This window comes from Myotis davidii, unplaced genomic scaffold (assembly GCF_000327345.1).
Source record: "Myotis davidii unplaced genomic scaffold, ASM32734v1 scaffold673, whole genome shotgun sequence".
In the NCBI taxonomy this organism is placed as follows: Eukaryota; Metazoa; Chordata; class Mammalia; order Chiroptera; family Vespertilionidae; genus Myotis; species Myotis davidii.
This window is the reverse complement of record NW_006286677.1, coordinates 597,594-605,474: the sequence shown is the minus strand read 5'-3', so window position 1 is coordinate 605,474 and position 7,881 is coordinate 597,594. Positions and strand designations below refer to the sequence as shown.

Sequence of the window (7,881 nt, the reverse complement as noted above, 5' to 3'; positions counted from 1 at the left end):
GAAAATACATCCTGCATATCAGATATTTACATTACGATTCATAACAGTAGCAAAATTACAGTTATGAACTAACAACGAAAATAATTTTATGGTTGGGGTCACCACAACATGAGGAACTGTATTAAAGGGTCGCGGCATTACGAAGGTTGAGAACCACTGGCTTATGGGATGCTAATGTAGCCAGCCCACTTCAGCCATTTACTACATATTGATTGTGTGACTATTATGGTCTGGGCACAGACACAAATCCCTACCTTCATGGTGCTGACATTCTAGTGTGTGTGTGTGTTGGGGGGGGGCAGATATAAAGCAATAAACATAATAAAGAAGCATGTGATATAGCATGTGAGAAGATGATATTTGTCTGGAAAGGGGAGGAGAGCAGGGTAATGAGGATCAGTAGCTTGGGGTAGGAGTCATGTTCTTGTTGATGCTCTTGAAAACCATGAAGCTAAATTAGCTCACTGAGGGAGTTAATCTAGATGGGGAGGGGGAGGAGAATGAGGCCTTTTTTCACAAAGATGGCACTGAAAGTGAAGAAGGAAGTTCTTCCCCCTCCCAAAGCCAAAGCAAAGGCTTTAAAGGCAAAGAAAGCAGTGTTGAAAGGCGTCCACAGCCACACAAAAACGAAGATCCGCACGTCACCCACCTTCCAAATATCCTCGGAAGAGTTCCCCCAGGAGAAACAAGCTTGACCACTGGGCCATCATTGAGTTCCCTGACCACCGACCGAGTCAGCCATGAAGAAGATAGAGGACAACAAACCACTGGTGTTCACTGTGGATGTCAAGGCCAACAAGCACCAGATCCAACAGGCCGTGAGGAAGCTCTATGACATTGACGTGGCCAAGGTCAACACCCTGATCAGGCCTGACCGCGAGAAGAAGGCATGTGTTCGACTGGCTCCTGACTATGATGCTTTGGATGTTGCCAACAAAATTGGAATAATCTAAACTGAGTCCAGCTGGCTAATTCTAAATATAAAAATTTTAGGCTAAAAAACATAAAATAGAGGTCTGAAGACTGAGCCCAACTTTCAAAGGACAGATAAAAGGACAGCAGGCTGCATCAATGAGGCAGGACACTGAGAAGGAGTCAGTGAGTTAGAAAGGAAACCAGGTCAGGGCAGGATTCTGGAAATCAAATACAGGGGATTGAGAAGGAAAGAGTTCTCACCTTTGTCCAATGCCGCTGAGGACTGAGAATGACCACTGGGGTTGGCCATGAGGAGGTTATTGGTAATCTTATTGAGAAGGGTTTCTTAAGGGCATAGAGTCTGATTGGGGTAGGTTCTTCCCACACAGAAAGAGAAATGAGTATAGGTAACTTCTTCAGGGAATTTTACTCTTAAGAAGAAATTGGTCAATAACTAGAGGAAGAATGATTGAGCAGAGAAGGGGGAAATGATGCAGAAAGCAAGGAGATAATTGCTGGTCACGATCTTTGAGTGGGTCAGGGGATGAGGGGGCTCCAGGGCACAGGTGATGGGCAGCCACATGCAGGAGCACAGGCAGGTGACCCATCGTCTCCCCTGCCTTTGTCCACACCTCAGGTGCTTTTCCTGGCTCATTCTGCCATAGTATCTACACCTACAGAAAACAGGGAAAACCCATGAGCTACAGACCTGGGACTTAAAATGAGGCCTAAGAATAAAAGAATAATCTGAAATAGGACTCAAGCAAACTATGTAATGCCTTTGACCAAAAAAAAAAAAAAGTACTTTATTTTAAAAATCAACCTATTGGGAGCATGGCTATCTAAAAGACGCTCTGTATCATCAGTGTAGAAAATATGCTCCACTTCACCCAAGAAATGAGGAAAAGATGCTTTCATGACTTTTCCTTTGACAATGATGCTTCTAATCAAGAAAGGCAAATAAAATCTGCACGATATCCCTCTTTTTGTGTGTGTGTCTAGTTGACAAATAAGAGATAATAAGCATTGATAGTGTTTGGTGAAACAGGCATTCTCTTCAAACAAGGGGGAGGGTGAAAATTGGTACAAGACTTTTGGGACACAATCTGGCTATATTGAAAGTACAACATCTCTCTTTCCACTGTCCGTAGCTGGTGTCTTTTTGCAAAGTACTTCCTAGTACAGGGTTGATCTCCTGGGCCTCCAAATATGCAAGACCACAGAGTCCAAACAGTACCAGCCATCTGAATTCCCTGCAAAAGAGGGAGAGCAACCTGTGAGAGAAACAGCAAAATGGGGGTAATATTGTCAAGAGAACAATCTAGAATGGAATCGAGAGGCCTCTAGGAAGCTGAGCTCACACCCTCCATAGGGAACTGAGATAAATTATAAATGGCTACATCCTGATACAATTCCTGGAACTGGCTCTGCGTCACTGAACTCTCTACTGACAAATAAAATTTTCACCTAGCAATAGTCATAAGCCATCAATCATCTATAGTACAGAGTAAGTGAGCTTGCCAGCACTAACCACAGCTCTTTCAAAACAACTTGTATAACTCTCCCTTTGGGAGTCCCCCTTTTTCTGTCTTTACACATTCTGTCTCTCTTTCCTCCTTGGAACACAGCTGGGTTTTTACCCAAATCTGTGTCACCCAATTGCAATTCCACTGGCTCCCCCCCCCCCCCCCCCCCCCCCCCGCCAAAAAGCTTTTATTTGCCTTGAGTTCTTGGTCAAAATTGATTGACAACTCCTTCTCTCTTCAGAGACCTCAGACCAGAGGTCAAGGGCAGGATGAAGAACAGAACCATGCTTCCCTCTCCCTCCTCTCAGGTGCCACTCAGAACTCCACTCACACCGTTCTCTTCACTGGCCCCCTTGCTACAAGCAAAGCAGCTCTTGTGAATGAGTTCATCAGACACAGCCCCACTCTGAATTCTATACTGTGTTACCTTCTGCATGTAACTACAGAGAAACACTCAATTTTAGCGGCGATTTTATCTGGGTGGGTGGAATTTTAAAAATCTCCTTTTGTGTTTTTAGGTATTTTTCTAATTTTTTATAATTGATTTTTATAATTTTTGTAACCATATAAAAATGTTATTGGGGAGAAACTTCTGTTCTTTCAGTGTGTTTGTTAAAAGATGCTTTTAAAAATAAAATTTCAGCTCAGCCGCCATGGCTCAGTGATTGAGCACCAACCTATGACCCAGGAGGATACAATTTGTTTCCTGGCAGGGCACATCCCCAGGTTTTGGGCTTGATCCCCAATGTGGGGTGTGCAGGAGGCAGCCAATCAATGATTCTCATCATTGATGTTTCTATCTTGCACCCCTCTCCTTTCTCTCTGAAATAAATTAAAAAATAAAAATAAAATAATTTTTCACAATATTTAACATCTTCCTTTTAAAAACTTGCATTTTGTCCAGATACTAGGATATGAAGTAGTTTTTTATATGTCTGAACTTCGGCAAGCATCTGATCATGTTGCTCCATTGCTTAGCATTTAAAAAAATATTTTTAAAAAAATATAGTTTCATTGATTTCAGAGAGGAAGGAAAAGGTAGAGAGAGATAGAAACATCAATGCTAAGAGAGAATCATTGATCGGTTACCTCCTACATGCCCCACACTGAGGATCGAGCCCGCAACCCAGGCATGTGCCCTGGTGCAGAATCAAACCCAGGACTCTTCAGTACTCAGGCTGAGACTCTATCCACTGAGCCAAACCAGCTAGGGCTAACACACACACACACACACACACACCATCACCACCACCACCACCACCACCAAAAAACAAAACCTTTTAACTGATTTTTTTGAAAGAGGTAAGCAGAGAGAGAGAAAAACATCAATCAGCTACCTCCTGCATGCCCCCTACCTGCCTCCTGCATGCCCCCTACTGGGGATGGAGTCCACAATCTGGGCATGTGCCCCAAGAGGGAATTGAATCTGCAACCTTTCAGTGCACAGGACGATGCCCAACCAACTGAGCAACACATGCCAAGGCCATTGCTTAACATTTTTACCTGCTTCACCAGCTCCCAGAGAGAATCCTAGTTCTTTAACTGGCCTCATTCCAGACCCTTCATGATCTGACTGCTGCTTCCCGCTCCAGTTCTGCTTGCAAACTTGTCCCTTCCCATGGGATTTAGTTATACCTGAACTGCTTCGAGTTCCCTAAACACAGAATGCACTCGCAACTTCACGCCTTTGTCTTCCAGCTGCTCAGAATTTTCTCTCCCTTTTCCACCTGGCAAACTCTTATTCACACTCTAAAACCCATTTCAGATCAGTCACTTCCACTGCGAAGTGCTATTTCTCTCTTTTTGGCACACTTCTGTATCCGCCTTTGTCGTGTTGGACTATTTTGCTCATCTTTGTGTACTCAGACAGGACCTGCACATGGTAAGTATTTTGTAAGTATTAGTTGAATGGTGGCTGGTTTATTCATTCCACACATGCACTTGGAGTGCCCACTATGTGCTGAGCACAGTGCTAGTTTCCTGGGATTCTACATTAACAAGGCACAGACCTTGCTCATAGTCCAGTGGGGTAGCCAGAGAGGAGCACATAATATTACAATGACAATGATATACTGGCAACTCTTTCACCTTTTCTCATTCTTCCTTTTCTCCCTTAATTGGCCATAACTTGAAAGCATAATTCATATTTACCGCTTGGCTCAATTATTTTTCAAAAGAATTTTCCATTTACTACACTTCATTTCTGAAAGTGTTTAATAGAATTTTTTCTATTTCTGTCTTTACTCTAGTATGAGGAAGAATATTTGAACAGTCAAAGTAGCCTTTCCCCCGCCCCTCTCCTCCCCCCTCCATCCCCACACAAACACATTGTTGCTTCTCAAGCCAGTGAGCACTCTATGACTGGAGGCATGCATGTCAGGACCAGTGACCACAGGTGTGCTGGGGGAAGGGTGGAAGAGAGATGGAAGTGAAAAAAAAATTGGTTGAAGTCTATGACCTTGAAGGGCTTTCCAATCCTGATTCTAAGACAAGGCAAACTTAAGCTCAGATCATGAGGCCGAACTCCTAACATGCTGTCATCACAGTGCAAACCCTTGTGGGAGAAAAACAAGATGCTCTTCATTTCCTCCTGGCACCGAGTAGGGCCTGCCTTGAATTGTGGGTGAATTTTTTCCACGGTATGTTTCTAGTTCTCACATCTGTACAACTCTCCTTGAGGGAGGGAAAGTGGAAGATATTGGACCAGGAGAAAGATAGCCAAAATTCTTCCCAGTGAACGTCTTGCCCCACCTCTGCACTGGCCTTCACTGTTGGAATTTCTCTGGACCAAGCCAGCCACTAGCCATCACATGAATGACAGAGGAGCTATGGGTGTGGCCAACTATTTAGGAAGTCAGGAAAAGGAGGAGTTGGGGGAGAGGTGAGTCGTGGGATCCAACACCCAGGCTGCTGTATGGACAGCAGCTTCTCTGGGACCTGTGTTCTCTAGAAGACAGGAGAAAGGATGAGCATGCCAGGAGACCCAGCCCAGCCAGACCCTGAAGGCTGCAGAAGGTGGGTGGCTCTCTGCCAAGCTTGCCATGTCAGGGACAAGGGAAAGCAAGGGCTCTTGGCCTTTTGGGGCATCTACAAAGAGTGACTGTGTCCGCCTGGGACAGAAGTCAGGAAACCTGAGCTCTGCTCTTGCCAGGTTACTACCAAACTGTGCGATCTTGGTTAAGTCACCAGTCTTTTCTGGGCCTGTTTTTTTCATCTGTAAAATAAGGAATTGGCCAAGGCAGACTAATAACAAGAGCTAGCCTTTATATAGTGCTTGCCAGTTGAACTTTCCTGAATAGCATCTCATTTGGTCCTCAGGGCAGTCCTTAGGTGGAGGGATGCTTGTCACATTTTATAAATGGGGAATCTAGAGCGCAGTGGGTGAGCAACTCAGTCGGTGTGAAGCCAGGCTGGACCTGTAATCCTGGTCTCCTGGGGACAGTTCTGGCCTCTGTGAACATGTTATTCCCTGGAGGTCTGGACTCCGAAGAGCCCCAGCTCTTGTCAGGACTTCGTCTCCGTCGGTGCTGCCCTCCCCCGCCCCCCATGCCCTCATCAACTACCTGTCACCAGCTGTTTCAGTCTCTTCTCCGTCCCTTTCCCAGAGTTACCTTTCTCATTCTGCAGGCTGACACTAATATTTCTGTGAAGAGGGAGGTGAACCCCAAATACCCCATCTCTACCCTCCTGAGTTAATTAGCACTTTTATGCAGTGAATTTTCCAGAGTTCTCTCTGCTTTCTGGAATGTCTTCCTGTGAGGTCTTGCGAGGTCAAGAAAGAGTGAGAACTGATGAACCCTCAGGGCAGCGGTTTGTTTCTGCAGATGTGACCCAGTACTGTGGGTCCAGGGTGTTGGTTAAATGTGCAGATTCTTGGGTCCCACCCCAAAGTTGCATTTTAGCAAACTTTCCTTGTTTCTGACAAGCACACATCAGGCAGTTTGGGAACAACTATTCTTTGTTATTGTTTTCTTTTCTTTTCTTACTTTTTTTGGGGGAGGGGGGTGCAGGGGTGGTGGGACCACTATTCTCTAGCAGACCACTGCTCTGCTGCAGAGGCTGTGGAGAGATTTCCTAATAGTCGCTCAGTATCCTTATTTTACTGGAATAAGCCTTTCCTGATGACGGTGGATTATTAATTTTAAATTAGAGTTCAGGATTTAGGTTGGTTATATTTTAGTTTGAGTTTTGCATCTCTATAAGTTAAATTTGTCTAGAATTTTTTCTGTACACTAGCTTTGCAAAATAAGTTGGAAATCTTACTATTATTTTCTACTAGAGGTCCAATGCACAAATTCGTGCACTGGTGGGGTCCCTCTGGGTGGCCTGCAGGGATCGGGCCAAAACCCTCATTCTAATGCCACCTGCAGCTCCTACCTGCTGTTCCCGCTCATCCCAGCCCCATTGTGCCTGCCGCGGGCTTGCACCCAATCAGTCCCATGAGCCCTGTGTCTGGCACCCTCCCAAGGGGAGTGGCCTGTGGAATTGGGCTGGGGAGAAACCACAGGAGGGCTCCAGGGCATGTCTGGCCCATCTTGCTCAGTCCCGATCAGCCAGACCCCAGATGCTCCTACCAGTCAGAGCGTCTGCTCCCTGGTGGTCAGTGCACTTCATAGCGACTAGTCGATCAGTTGACTGCCTGCCCCTGGTGGTCAGTGCACGTCATAGTGAGCTGTTGAGCAGCCTTAGCATATCATTAGCAATTACGCTTTGATTGGTTGTTCAATTTTTCTGCCATTTGGTCTATTTGCCTTTTATTATATAGGACTAGAGGCCCAGTGCATGAAATTCATGCACTGGAGTGGGGGGCCCTCAGTCTGGTCTGCCCCCTCTCACAGTCTGAGAGCCCTTAGGGGTGGGAGGCAACTCGGCAATCAGGGGAAGGCAATGCCCCCCATCAGACCTCTGCTGCTGCCACTGCCAGCAGCACAAGCCTCGGGCGGCCCTAGGTGGCTGGGCAGCTGACAGCCGAGGCTTGCCTATGCCTTGGGCCAGCTCTGAGCAACTGGGCAGCCACCATCCGAGGCTTGCCTGTGCCTTGGGCTGGCTCTGGGCAGCTGGGGGACTGAGGGGACTGGGGGACTCCGGAGGCAGGTGTGCGGCAAAGCCAGGCCTGTCTAGGGGCAGGCCTGGCCTTGCCGCATGCCTGCCACCCTGCAGGGCTGAGGGGACTGGACATCGCCATCTTGTGGCTGTGGGCGCTGCCATCTTTAAAGGCGTGGCAGTCAATTAGCATATTCCCTCCTTATTGGCTGTGGGCACCCCCATCTTTTGCAATGGCATGAGGGTCAATTAGCATATTCCCTCTTTAGTAGATAGGATAATTGCCATACAACATTGCATTAGTTTTAGGTGTACAATATGATTTCATCCTATATAATAAAGAGGTAATATGCAAATTGACCATCACACCCTAACACAAGATGGCCGCTCCCATGTT

General features: G+C 46.3%; 1 pseudogene; it reads left to right on the top strand.

Annotated features, from left to right (window-relative positions):
- Nucleotides 1-521: 521 nt before the first annotated feature.
- LOC102753657 lies at nucleotides 522-991 on the top strand (annotated as a pseudogene).
- The last annotated feature ends 6,890 nt before the right edge of the window (nucleotides 992-7,881 follow it).